Here is a 14,989-nt window from a genome sequence, read left to right as displayed (position 1 = left end):
TCATGTTTATTTACTCTGTCGTTATCTCGAAAATATTCGTAATTAATTCTGTTTCTTGAGTCTCTGTTTTGTTGAAGTATAATAATGAGTAAAAGTAAAGTTATTAGAAATCCTCTGAAGGCTTTTAAGAAAAGGAGAAATGTTGGAAAGCCAAAGATATGTGTTATTACTGTAAACGATAAAGACGATGAAAATCCCCAACATAGCTTGTGTTCCAAAGAAGAAGACAGTTGGTGTAAATATAACAAAGGATTGCTAACTGGTGAAGTGTACACTCATAAGCATAGTCTGCCTCATGCAATAATGGAGGTGATAAAACCTATTTTCAGAGACTTAGCAGCACCTGAACTGTTGAAAAAGTGTATTCACGGAAAAACTCAAAACCCCAATGAAAGTGTAAATAGTGTTATATGGTCGAGAATCCCCAAGACTGTATTTGTTGGAATAGAAACACTTCACTTTGGTGTGTATGATGCTGTTGCGACTTTCAATGATGGCAACATTGTAAGGTGCAAGGTATTTAGAAATATGGGAATGAAGATAGGTTCTAACATGGTACGAGCGATGCTTGCTTTAGACAAGGAACGCCTTCGGGCTGCAGACAGGGCTGTAAAGAGTCTAGAAATACAAGCAAGAGTAAACAGGAGGAGGAACAAGAGGAAGCTGTAGGAGGAGTTTGCAGAGGATGAAGATAATCCATCCTATGGACCTGGAATGCACTAAAAAGTTAATCCAATCTTTGTCGCTCGATTCCCAAAACTTTTATTTTCTCATACTAATTACATGTTTTCTAAGGATCTTCCAAACATATTTGTTTCAAACTTTCAGTAAATGTTACACAGTACCTTCTGCATAATTTAACACAGCCTTTTTTCCAAAAAACTGTATATTTTTGAATATATAAATAAAAAATTGCAAAAAAAATGTTGTGAATTTTCATTACAATTGAAAAAAAATCATCTTTAATAACTGAACTAAAATTTCGTAAAATCCCTGTGTTAAGTTGTAGCCCATATTCCAATAAATAATCTGTAAAAAGTTCAACTTCCTACCTCAAATACTTTGTGACGAAAGATGTAATTTATAAGCGTTATTTTAACATTGCAAGTATAGGGCGTTCCGGAGCCCCTTAAGGACAACACACACATCCGTGCCCGAGATGGGACTCGAGTCTCCGATGGAGGAAGCCGCGTGAAGCGTTGCATTCGAGAAGACCTGTAACTCTTTTCAGTTCATTGTTCCAATAGAGAGCAACATCACTTGCACATTTATTTCCTTCCCATCAAATTTCAAGTGTACACTAGAACAGAGAAGAAAGAGACAGAAAAACATACAAAATATGCTTCGTGTCTTGAACCATGAAATGTAGCTAAATGGATTGCCACCATTTGCTCAAGTATCATTCATAGAGAAATGGAAAGGAAGGGTTATCATCCAGGTACTGACGTCAGATCTAGTCAGCGGGCACGGGGGTGTCGGTGTCGGTGCAAGATCTTGTGGACTAACTGACATTCTGATTACAAGCCACTCGTGTGATACGGTGTCAAAGACCTTCCGGAAATCCAGAAATACGGACTCTAATTGAAATGCTTTGTCAATAGCACTCAACACTTTGTGCGAGTAAAGAGCTAGTTGTGTTTCACAGGAACGATGTTTTCTAAATCCGTGTTGACTGTGTGTCAATAGACCATTCTGTTCGAGGTAACTCATAATCTTCGAACACAATGTATGCTCCAAAATCCTGCTGCATATCGACGTTAATGATATGGGTCTGTAATTTAGCGGATTATTCCTACTACCTTTCTTGAATATTAGTGTGGCATGTGCAACATTCCAGTCTTTGGATACGGATCTTTCGTCGACCGAATGGTTGTATATGATTCTTAAGTATCGAGCTATTGCATCAATATACTCTGGACCAGAAGACTTGCTTTTATTGATTTAAGTAACAATATACGCTTTTTTGTGGTTTTAGGGAGCACAACTACAGTGGTCATTAGCGCCCAGACTACGTTAGGAATGCACTGCGAGGCACAATGTTAAAACAGCAACTAAAAAGGACAACACTATAAAAGACACATTAACAGGCAAGGGATTAAAAGAAAACAGCATAATCAAATGTCCTTAGACGGGTTTGTCAAGTGGATAAAACGAAGAAAGCGTGCAGCTGCTCCTGGGCCATCCGCCAAAATGGCATCCAGAGTACATGGCAGGCCAAGATCAAGACGCAGTGTATTAAAATTCGGACAGGACGTTAAAATGTGGCGTACCGTCAGCAATCGCCCACATGGGCAGAACGGCGCCGGCGCAGCCGTCAGCAGATGGCGGTGGCTGAACCGGCAGAGTCTGGAACCGCAAGACCGCTACGGTCGCAGGTTCGAATCCTGCCTTGGGCATGGATGTTTGTGATGTCCTTAGGTTAGTTAGGTTTAACTAGTTCTAAGCTCTAGGGGACTAATGACCTCAGAAGTTGAGTCCCATAGTGCTCAGAGCCATTTGAACCATTTTTTTGAACCGGCAGTGTCCAATCCGTAACCGGGCCAAAACGACCTCCTCCCGCCGAGAAGGGCGTGAACAGGTCGTCCAAGCCGTGAGGAGAGGTTTCGAGGCCCGAAGCTTGTTCTCCGTAAGTGTAGCCCACTCGGCATGCCACACCGATAAAATGCGCTGTCAAATGACCCTGCTAAAATCAGATGAAGGCACACAACAAGAAGCTGTCCGAGGCTGGAGGACCGCAGCCTTGGCCGCGGCATCTGCAGCTTCGTTCCCAGGGATACCGACATGGCCAGGAACCCACATAAAGCTAACCGGAGAACCGTCGTCCGCCAGCTGCTGAAGAGAGCGTTGGATCCGGTGCACGAAAGGGTGAACCGCATACGGATCACTGAGGCTCTGGATGGCGCTCAGGGAATCAGAGCAGATGACATAAGTAGAATGTCGGTGGCGGCGGATGTAAAGAACAGCCTGATAGAGGGCAAATAGCTCAGCTGTGAAGACCGAACAGTGGCCATGGAGCCGGTATTTTAAACTGTGTGCCCCGACAATGAAAGAACACCCGACACCGTCGTTGGTCTTAGGGCCATCTGTATAAATGAAGAACGTATTAATGAACTTCGAACGAAGTTCGACAAACCGTGAGTGGTATACCGTAGCTGGGGTAACCACCTTTGGGAGCGAGCTGAGGTCAAGGTGAACGCGAACCTGAGCCTGGAGCCAAGGTGGCGTTTGGCTCTCGCCCACTCTAAAGGTTGCAGGGAGTGAAAAATCAAGGTGCTGAAGAAGGCGACGAAAGCGAACTCAAGGGGGTAGCAGGGCAGATACATACAACCCGTATTGACGGTCGAGACAGTTGTCAAAAAAGGAACGATAAGACGGGTGGTTGGGCATTGACAATAGCCGACAGGCATACCGACAAAGCAGTATATCGCGCCGGTAGGTTAGTGGCAATTCACCGGCTTCAGCATGAAGACTCTCGACGGGACTAGTATAGAACGATCCGATCGCAAGACGTAACCCCCGATGTTATATAAAGTTGAGGCGGCGTAAGATGGACGGCCGTGCAGAGGAGTATACAAAGCTCCCATAATCCAGTTTTGATATAGGCGAAGTAGGACGGTTCGATCCGCTCCCCACGACGTACCGCTGAGAACACGGAGGACATTTACAGAACGGGTACAACGGGCAGTCAAATATGACACATGTGGAGACCAGCTAAGTTTCCTGCCAAATGTAAGACCTAAAAATTTTGTTGTCTCCACGTATGCAATATACGCTAGCGGTCTGTGAGAGCGATCCTCGAACGTTAAGGGTCAAGACGTGTAAAGTAAATATCTCAGCGAGATGTATTCTCTTCAAGAATCACACAATAGTGGAGGTGTACGTGTCTGCTGGTTTAGTTAAGCAAACGCGGAACGTTTTTGCAAAGAGGTTTCCTGGAGTTTCCACAGCAGCAAAGAACAATATACAGCATTTGGTGGCATAGTGGCGTACTATAGGGGTAGCTGCAAACGCAAAAACGAATTGTTTTGGAGAACTGTATATGTTGCAGGACTGGTCCCAGGTGGTCATGTGACGCTCCATCTGTGACAACTAATGGCAGTGCAGTGAGTAGTGTCCAGCTGGTTGTGTGGAATCCGTGGGGCGGGACAACATGGGACAACATGGAGACTTGACGGAGTGGCAGAAAGGAGGTATTGTGTTTGGAAGTGCTCATGCTCGCACACCGTTCATGCATCTTCTGTGACCACGGATATTAGAGCACGACTGGTCTAGAGTCCAAAGAAATTGACTAGTAAATTGCCGCAACAAGTGAACGTTTGCATTAGCTTATTTGTTATTTAATAGTCACAGTTATTTGAAATTAATAGTCTTATTCTTTGGTCAATGTAATGTTGTTGTTGTCGTGGTCTTCAGTCCAGAGACTGGTTTGATGCAGCTCTCCATGCTACTCCATCGTGTGCAAGCGTCTTCATCTCCCAGTACCTACTGCAACCTACATCCTCCTGAATCTGCTTAGTGTGTTCATCTCTTGTTCTCCCTCTGCGATTTTTACCCTCCACGCTTCCCTCCAATACTAAATTGGCGATCCCTTGATGCCTCAGAACGTGTCCTACCGAATGATTCCGTCTTACAGTCAAGTTGTGCCACAAATTCCTCTTCTCTCCAGTTCTATTCAGTACCCCCTCATTAGTTACGTGATCTACCCACCTTATCTTCAGCATTCTTCTGTAGCACCACATTTCGAAAGCTTCTATTCTCTTGTCTAAACTATTTATGGTCCATGTTTCATTTCCATAAATCGCTACACTCCATACAAATACTTTCAGAAAAAAACTTCCTGATACTTAAATCTATACTCATGTTAACAAATTTCTCTTATTCAGAAACGCTTTCCTTGCCATAGCCAGTCTACATTTTATATCCTCTCTACTTCGACCATAATCAGTTATTTTGCTCCCTAAATAGCAAAACTCATCTACTACTTTATGTTTCCTAATCTAATTCTCTGAACATCACCTGACTTCATTCGACCACATTCCATTATTCTCATATTGCTTTTGTTGATGTTCATCTTATATCCTCCTTTCAATACACTATCCATTCCGTTCGGCTACTATCTCTGACAGAATTACAATGTCGCCGTCAAACCTAAAAGCTTTTATTTCTTCTCCATGGATTTTAATTCCTACTCCAAATTTTTCTTTTGTTTCCTTTACTGCTTGCTCAATATAGCGATTGAGTAACATCGTAGATAGGCTACTACCCTGTCTCGCTCCCGTCTCAAACACTGCTTCCGTTTTGTGCCCCTGGATTCTTATAACTGCCATCTGGTTTCTGTGCAAATTGTAAATAGCTTTTCGCTCGCTGTATTTGACCCCTGCCACCCTCAGACTTTGAAAGAGAGTATTGTCGTCAACATTGTCAAAAGCTTTCTCTAAATGTACAAATGCTAGAAACGTAGGTTTGCCTTTCCTGACCCTATTGTCTCGCGTGCTCCGCCATTTCTACAGAAACGAAACTAATCTTCCCCGAGGTCGGCTTCTACCAGTTTTTCCATTCGTCTATAAATAATTCGTGTTAGTATTTTGTAACCGTGACTTATTAAAGTGATAGTTCGGCAATTTGCACACCAGTCTCATACATCTTGCTCACCAGATGGTAGAGTTTTGTCAGAGTCTTGCAAGGGTATCAGTAGCTCTAATGGAATGTTGTCTAATATCTTTGAATAATTCCACGCTTTGTTGCAGTTACAAGCTGTCGAACCAACAAAACAGCATACAGGGTTTTTCAGTGCATGTTGCACATGTTTACACCGCAGGTAACTGTGTTTCTAATAAAGTTACATACATATCATCGTGTTTCTGTTCGGGGGAAGGGGGGGGGGGGGGGGGAATGTGCTCTCTTTCGGACGGAAAATCACTTCGAAATGGCCTAAAAGGTACAAACCGTTAAGTAAACCAATATAAAGTGGGAGAATGCCACTTTCTTTTGATACATTCCTTGCTGTGGTACCCACTAACAAGAAGGGAAAAAAAAGGTTATGAGTCTCGCGTACGTAATGTTTTGCAGTGCGTGAGGGAAGCATATGCCTACTGCAGGCCGTAGGACATCCATTGCCTGTGTGACGCAAGCTGTTATCCTGTGAGCCTGCAATGGCGTCAACCTTCAGTTTGAAGGCCAACAATGTTCCTGGAGTGTGACGGCTATAATGGCGGGTAATATGCAACGTGACGGGAAGCTGGTTGCTGAAGTGCTTCAACCTCGTTAAATAGAGGAATGGCGCTGAGTTCGACGGTAGTCGGGCGGAATGCACGTAGTGGAGGAAAACATCATCACTAGAAACTGACTGGCAGAGGGAGGGCAGTTGTTTCAGTCATTGGTTACACGCACTTCTCCAGTCCCGTCCCTTGGCAGCTGCCGTCTTCAGATCAACATAACTGAATGGGAATTTGGATTAAGGAGGGGGGCGTGCTACGAAAAAAAGGTTCAAATGGCTCTGAGCACTATGGGACTTAACTTCTGAGGTCATCAACCGTAGCGGTCGCGCGGTTCCAGACTGTAGTGCCTAGAGCCGCTCGGCCACTCCGGCCGGCTGTGCTAGGAAAGTCCATGCAGTTACGCAAAGTCATTGTGCGAGGTTGGCGTAGTGGTTAGCACGTCTGCCTAGAGACCAGGAGACACGGGTTCGAATCTCAGCCATGGTACAAATATTCATTCATCCCTTCAGTCTTCATGTATACCTCATCGACGGCTGAGAATTGAAAAGGTCTCTGGAACCACGTAGTTAAGGGAGAATCTTATTCTTTCTTCTTTCTCCCGTGTCTTCGTGGGGGCTGCTTCTTAATAATTGGATTTGTCAATTTTAGTTGTAGAGGGTGGCTAGATGCTCTTCCTTCTGTCTGAATTTACTGTTCTGCGTCTGAAAGCGTGTGCGAATCGTTAACAGGCAGGCCGTGGACACTAGCTCGGTATTCACCTACTGGATTGTAGAAAATTGCTTAAAAACCACATCCAGGTTGGCTGGCACATAAGCCCTCGTCGTTACTTTGCCGGGCGGATTCGATGGATCCCGGAAGCAACGTCATGACTCGCCCTGCTACCCCATAGAGTAAATATCTCTGGAGTGAGAATTCGCATGCGCAGTACAGATTTTGTGTTGTCAACATACATTGCCGGCCTGGTCACGTGTTTTCGGGACGTCGTGTGTTTGTCCGTATAGCGCCCTGTACATTTCGAATGTCACTACATCCCTAGTACAGACGGATTCTTTTCGTACGTGTCGTGGATTATTTATATATGTTGCGCAGACATTTTAACAGTATCCATTTGATACCGGGAATAAACCTGCTACGTAACCTTTAAGGGCAAGTGATATTGTATTCTGCTTCTTTGTGATAGGCGTCACAGTTCAGATGCACTCGACTTTTGGTAGTTTTCGGTATGATACGGCACTTGGTGACACTTTGAAATGTTTATTTAACGCATTTTACATACTTGCTCCCAGTTTATTAAATAAATAATAGACTGAGTAAGAAGGGGGAAAAAAAGGCGACCGGAGAATAAATGTACTGTAAACCAAATACAGTTGGTCATGTAAGAGTCAACTCATATAACACCATTAAGGGAAGTGGAAAGTGACACAAATGAAAGAGTTTGGGGACATGTTTACTAATATTTTACGCTTCTTAATCAAATGGTGAAGAAAATAAATTGAAGGCAAAATACACCAAAGAAGATTAATGTGTACTTTGATTAGCTACACTATTGTGTTTTTTATTTGATTTGTGCAGAAAATGTATTTAAGCTGAATGCAGAAATTGGTAGTAGGTGCTGTGGAAAATTAAAAATAGTTGGTATAGCATCTACCTTCAGCCACACACGTCCAAATTTTTCTGTCTAAATATTCCTCCTCAAAGTGTTTTGAACATACTTGGGAATATTTTGTGGGGACAAAATTACTCCTCATTTTCTGGAGCCACATCTTTACTCGTTGTTCATCCTTCGGGAAACTAAAATATAAGTCACACATAGTCATTCGCGATGTCCTAGACACACTTAAAATGGTCTCCTACTGTAACTTTATAGTACACGAAAAGGTTTGGACACACATATTTTACGAAGACAATTATAGACTCGCACTCTATTGAATTTATCTGTCTCCTGTCTTTCAAATCTATATACATAATCGATAAGTCACTGATAAATGGCCGGCCGCGGTGGTCTCGCGGTTCTAGGCGCTCAGTCCGGAGCCGCGCGACTGCTACGGTCGCAGGTTCGAATCCTGCCTCGGGCATGGATATGTGTGATGTCCTTAGGTTAGTTAGGTTTAAGTAGTTCTAAGTTCTAGGGGACTGATGACCACAGATGTTAAGTCCCATAGTGCTCAGAGCCATTTGAACTGATAAATGCATGGAGGATAGTATTTGCTGAAACAACTAACCATTCCCTTTCCTGTTCCACTAGAAAATTTACGAGAGGAAGCGATTCTTTGTAAGCTTTTGTATGGGCCGTAATATCTATTAGATAGTCATAAAATCGTAGAAAAACAGGCCTACAGCCCGCATCTCGTGGTCGTGCGGTAGCGTTCTCGCTTCCCACGCCCGGGTTCCCGGGTTCGATTCCCGGCGGGGTCAAGGATTTTCTCTGCCTCGTGATGGCTGGGTGTTGTGTGCTGTCCTTAGGTTAGTTAGGTTTAAGTAGTTCTAAGTTGTAGGGGACTGATGACCATAGATGTTAAGTCCCATAGTGCTCAGAGCCATTTGAACCATTTTTTGAACAGGCCTACAGAATCAAGCCTTAATTATAATGCGTCTCGATATTTTTAAACATAGTACCCATGAAAAGTTACTATCCCTCCTTTCACATATTTTTCTTTGCATCCGTAGCAACAACAGTAATTCACCATCGCTATAACAATATCAACAAACTGTGAAAACACAACAAAAACTCTTGATAGTATAAACTCCAAACTCTGCGGAAAGCACACACGCACAGCAAAGTCCCGAAAACACGTGACAATCCTGGTTTAATGTTGACAACATGCGCAGAGCGCAATGCTCACTCCAGAGATATTTACTCTGTGTGTTACCCAGGCGGTTAATAACGGGTGTCCCGGAAGTAAGGACTAATTTGAATTTTGCGCCATTTTGTCATATCACGTTTGGCATCTGTGGTTTTGTCATGTTTATCGTCAGTGATCCTTCCCATTAGTAGCCTCACTCCTTTTTTCTGGTGAGGATTGTTGTTTGATGTTTATTTTCGTCATTGAGCAGATGGAAACTGAGCAACGGATTCAAGTGATATAAAGTTATCACAAAAACAGTGAAAGCCCCCCCGGCAACCGTCGTGAACTGCATATGACACTGATACGGAGTACCTGGCAGTAGATGCCAGCACAATGCACCTAATATGAAAAACGTATGTTTTTGGGGGTGTCCGGATACTTTTGATCACACAGTGTAGGTCGGGACAGTACCGGCAAGATGTGATCTTGTGTTATGTGTAGACAATGAAGTAATATCTAGCATATTCCAGTGGATTATAGGTGGACCGTTGTGTTAAAGTTATATATTACAGAACACGTGAATGATAATTGTTGTAGTCTACGGCTTGTCACAGGTGATGCAGTTTCCTGTGAGAAAATTCTACCCATTTAACACTGTTGGACCACTACCCGTTGCAATAGAGCACTGCAGAATAACAATGACAGCTTCCCGAACCTAGAGATAACGTGATCGAGTATAGGCGAGGGGCGTTCAGTAAATAATGTAACACATTTTCTGAAAGCAGGTTGGTTTTATTCAGGATTTCAATAGACTATATTATTCTCCAGTCTTTTGGCTACAAAACCTTACTTTTCAACATATCTTCGCTCAATACTACGGCCTTACGCCACTTAAGTGGGAGGTCCTGTACGCCCGCATGGTACCACTCTACTGGTCGATGTCGGAGCCAACGGCTTGCTGCATCAATAACCTCCTCTTCATCCACGTACTGCTTCCAGCGCACTGCATCCTTCTTTGGGCCAAACAGATGTAAGTCGGAAGGTTTGAGATCCAGCCTTTACAGTGGATGAGGAAGAGCAGTCCAATGAAGTTTTTTGATCTTCTCTCGGGTGCGCAGACTAGTCTGACGCCTTGCGTTGTGATAGAGAAATGGAAGTTAGTTTGTATTTTTGTGGCGACTAACACGGTGAAATAGTTTCTTCAATTTCCCGATGGTAGCACATTACACTTCAGAATTGATTCTTACGCCATGAGGGAGGACATCAAACAAAATAACTCCTTCAGAAGACTGCCACTGTGACTATACCAGCCGAGGGGGCGACTCTCAACTTTTTCTTCGGAGGGGAGGAGGCGTGGTAGACTAAGGTGGTACGGACACTTACAGAGAAAAGTGGAAGAATATATCGGAAACAAAGGTGAAGATATAAAGATTGAAGAAGCGAGAAGGAGAGGAAGACCGAAGATGAGGTGGAAGGATAAGATATCCGGGGACCGAAGGCAGAAACGATGGAAGAAGGAAGAGGCAATGGGTAGAGTATTGTGGAGGAGAAGGATCCAGAAGAGCAACGCCGATCCTACGTGACGTGGGGCAAGGCGACGAAGAAGAAGAAGAAGAAGAAGAAGAAGAAGAAGAGGAAGAAGAAGAGGTGGTGTGGCACCGTCTTTGTTTCCGGTTCAAAGTGATGAACCCCTGTTTCATCCTCTGTGACGATTTCCGGCAAAAAACTTTGACGACCAGTCTCGTAACGCGCAAGCAATTCTGCACAGATGGTCCTTCGTTGCTCTTTATGGTCTTCTGTTAGGCGGCAAGGAAAATAGCGGGCACGCACCTTTGAGTACCCCAGCTCTTGTTCGAGTGTCTCAGCGCTACTAACAGAGACTTCCAGTTGAGCAGAGAGGTGTATGATTGTGATCCGCTGATCACCTCGAATGAGTGTGTCCGCACGTTCCAGCTTTGCAGGAGTCACAGTTGTGTGCGGCCAGTCAGCACGGGGGAGGTGGGACACGCTTGCGCGACCTTGCTGCGATTATGACAAACTTCTCGCCCGACGACTCACCGTGCTTTTGTTCACTGCTAGGTCTCCGTTGACATTCTGCGAGCGCCTACGAATAGCTCCGAGGCTCTGGTTTTCCGCCAAAAGAAACTCAGTGACACCTCTCGGTTATAGACGCCGCCACCTATATGAACTTCATGAAACATACAGGGGCTGAAGTGGGTACATTCCACGATGTTCGAATGGTTCAAATGGCTCTAAGCACTATAGGACTTAACATCTGAGGTCATCAGTCCCCTAGAACTTAGAACTATTTCAACCTAACTAACCTAAGGACATCACACACACCCATGCCCGAGGCAGGATTCGAACCTGCGACCGTAGCAGGCGCGCGGTTCTTGACTGAACACCTAGAACAGCTCGGCCACAACGGTCGGCTATTCCAAGATGTCCCATAACGAATTCTGCAGTTTTCAATAGAAAATGTGTTGCAGTACTCACTGAACGCCCCCCGTATGTGGTGTATAAAAGTGCTCTATGTTCACTTTTCAGTTGTGTTTTGTTTAGAGAACAAATGCTGGCGTCGCAGCAACTACTACTGTCTTTCTTCTCGTTGGCGCTCCTCCTGATTGCACATTAGGCACAAGATGCTCTCATTCTTTATCGTATATCTTCCCATATTTACGAATTTAGTGAGATGCGTAGTACAATTACTTATTACTTTTCACCACTGATTGTCCTAATTTGTTTTCTATTTTTTTCACAAATTTGTCGCAGAGTTTGAATCAAGTCGGTCGCCTTAATACCACTGATCAGCTGCCGTTGTAGCAGCATTAAACGCCTCTCTCATGGTCAGTGCAGAACCAGCCAACACTTTAAACTTGCATTACGAAATCCGATACCATTTTGTGAAAAATCAGTTTACTACTGTCACTGAAATTCTTAATTTTCTTCTCAAGCCCACGCGTCACCTTACTGACGACGGAGAGATCATGACCAATTTCATTAAAGCTGCCATCTACAAATACAAAAGGCAATGTCCCGCCTGACCCACTCATTATCGCCCAGCCCAAACCGCTAAGGAGTGTGTGTTGATCTTATACTCTAGGCGTCGGTTAAGAAGATATTTTTCAAAATTCAACCCCTAATGGGGTGAAATAGTGGATGAAACTTTTTTTGAAAAATACATCGCAATTAAAGCAATTTTAAAGCTAGCCCTGCGAAAATTGCTATTTTGTTCCTCGGTCAGAAATAAAGAAATGTGTGTCAGAATTTTTGGAAATTCAACCCCAATGCGGACAAATATGTGGTGAAATTTTTTAAAAATAATTCATTATTAACGTACTACTACTGTATTTTTAAAAGCTACATCTATGAAAATTGGTATTTGACTTCACTGTTATAAAAAAAATTAGCATTTCACTATTTTGGAAATTCAACTCTTAAGAGGGTGAAAACTTTTTAAAGCTACATCTATGAAAACTGGTATTTCACTTCTCTGTTAGATGTAAAGAAATACAGGATGAAAGTGTCTGTGGAAATATCACCATAAGAATGCAAAAGGTATGATTAATAGACACCTTCAACTTCGGTTACCAAAATCGCTTTTTGGTCGGAAGTACCTCTGGAAAAGAGCATGTTTCTATGGTCTTGATTAGCGTGAAAAGTTTACAAAATGCTTTTAGCCGTTCGCAGCACCAATATAGCAGAGCCATACTGGCTAACTACACACAACAACAAAAAAGTTTTGCATCATTCCCAGAACTCATCAAGATAAACAGACAGTCCCTTTAACTGTTCAGAAATGTCACTAAACCTGCCTAAAGACATGAACAACCACGAATGAGCAGTGCCTATTAGACGGAGGGGGCCCAACAGCCGATCATTTCCAGTCATTCCACCAGGAAGGAGGTACATGGCTCATATTGTCTGCAGTTTAACCATGCCAAGACGGTCAGTATCGCGGTTCGACCGCGTCCGCATTGTTACTTTGTGCCAGGAAGAACTCTCAACAAGGGAAGTGTCCAGGCGTCTCGGAGTGAACCAAAGCGATATTGTTCGAAGATGGAGGAGATGCAGAGAGAGACAGGAACTGTCGATGACATGCCTCGCTCAGGCCTGGTAACGTTAACATCCCCCAACTTGTCACAAGCAAGTAACCTGCGTGATTGGGCGGAGGATGCCGTTAATCAGTACTGAACCAGAGCGCATTTTGGACAAGCCCTTCACCTCCCCAAACTTGTCCTCTAAATGCTCGACGAAGAACTGAGGCTTTGTGGATAGAAAAGACACCCCATCAGCTCTCGTGCAAACTAAGAATCGGGTGAATAACTGTTACCTCCATCCTGAGACTTACGCTCCTCCCACGGCGTGGCCAGAGAGGGGAACGCTTTCGGATCGTACTTCTGAGCATTAAATTAAGCCCGAGAACGCTTAGAGACTGCTGGCAGCTGGCCGCCAGCGAGAGATGATGTAACGCGCTTCATTGCGGGTCATCCGCCCTGATGCCACCTACTCCGACCAAGGGTCCTCCCCACGAGCGCCACCCAGCCGCAGCAATAGCCACCTGGCAGGATGGCCATTGCCGGGAGTCCTGATGCCCCAGGGAGAAGGGCATCTACTCCTTGGCATACGTGGGGAGTTAACGGCGCAGGCATCAGTAGAGCGATCCCTGTGTTGTCAGGGGGCTACAACCAACAGGGTACATGGCGGCCCCACCACAACGGACTGGTTACCGTGCTGGATGTTAGGTGACATGTGGTCCATGGTCGCCGTCAGTACAGAAAGTGGCACTGCACAGCGCAAGGTGGAAAGTGCACGCAGGACCGCATCCATGCCCAAGAGATGGAGAGCGGGCAGGACTGCAATGCAACGACAAAGAAGCTGGCGGAAGGTCTGATCGCTAGATGGACACAATGCACCAAGTAAGGCGCCCTTCCCCAATCGGCTCGCTCTTCGGAAAAATTTTGAGAGATGGAGGTCAAACCCAACAGGGGACCATCACATACGGCCAAAAAGTGTGAGACTCCTTTTAGTCGCCTCTTACGACAGGCAGGAATACCGCGGTACTATTCTAACCCCCGAACCCGCAGGGGGGAAGAGCTACGTTATGGCTTTTGAAGACAACACTCGTTTTCTGAAACACAATTTTTGCTTTCCCGATGGCAACCTTTATTTCTTGCGAGTTATCCCAATTTTCATTTGTTATGGTTCCAAGGTATGTATATTGTTTTACCCTTCCTATAGCCAATGGTTTACGAGTTTCACTTTGTGTTGTTTATTTCAAGCCCATACTGACTGCTGACTTTTACAGTTCTATCCATTAATAGTTGTAACGCTTGAATACTGTCAACAAATAAAATAGTATCATCAGCATATCGAATTTTGTTTCATCTTATTCCAGTTATCAAAATTTCTTCTTCTACTTCTTCTAGGAATTCTCTAAATATGAATTCCGAGTATATATTAAACAGTATGGGTGAGTGTGTTCTCTGTCAATATGCAACACCGCCGTTTGGCTCCATTACAGGTTCTTGATGATTCGCAGATCACTTTCCTCCATTCCAATCGAAATTTCCATCAATTTGTCGTGTTTACCCTTCTAGTAATCTATTAGGCAAGCAAATACATTTTTATTTACATCTCTACATCTGTGAAACAATATTTGTATACTGAAAAAATGGTTCAAATGGCTCTGAGCACTATGGAACTTAACTTCTGAGGTCATCAGTCCCCTAAAACTTAGAACTACTTAAACATAACTAACCTAAGAACGTCACACACATCCATGCCCGAGGCAGGATTCGAACCTGCGACTGTAGTGGTCGCGCGGTTCCAGACTGTAGCGCCTAGAACCGCTCGGCCACTCCGGCCGGCCTTTATATACTGAACAAGGCTTCTCTCGTACCCACGGAATCAACAAATCCAAACTCATTAGGGGCTATCTGTCCTCACATGGTCGATATACTATTCACTCTCAAAACGAATATC

The 14,989-nt window shown here is 44.2% G+C and overlaps 1 protein-coding gene across 3 annotated transcripts in view; it reads right to left on the bottom strand.

The window, feature by feature from the left end:
• LOC126210641 (uncharacterized) overlaps nucleotides 1-14,989 on the bottom strand; it is a 279,682-nt gene that overhangs the window by 70,273 nt on the left and 194,420 nt on the right. The gene's annotated exons all lie outside the window — the stretch shown is intronic.

The sequence above is a fragment of the Schistocerca nitens genome, chromosome 10, assembly GCF_023898315.1.
Source record: "Schistocerca nitens isolate TAMUIC-IGC-003100 chromosome 10, iqSchNite1.1, whole genome shotgun sequence".
In the NCBI taxonomy this organism is placed as follows: Eukaryota; Metazoa; Arthropoda; class Insecta; order Orthoptera; family Acrididae; genus Schistocerca; species Schistocerca nitens.
The sequence above is the reverse complement of the archived record's forward strand: the minus strand, read 5'-3'. Positions and strand labels throughout refer to the sequence as shown.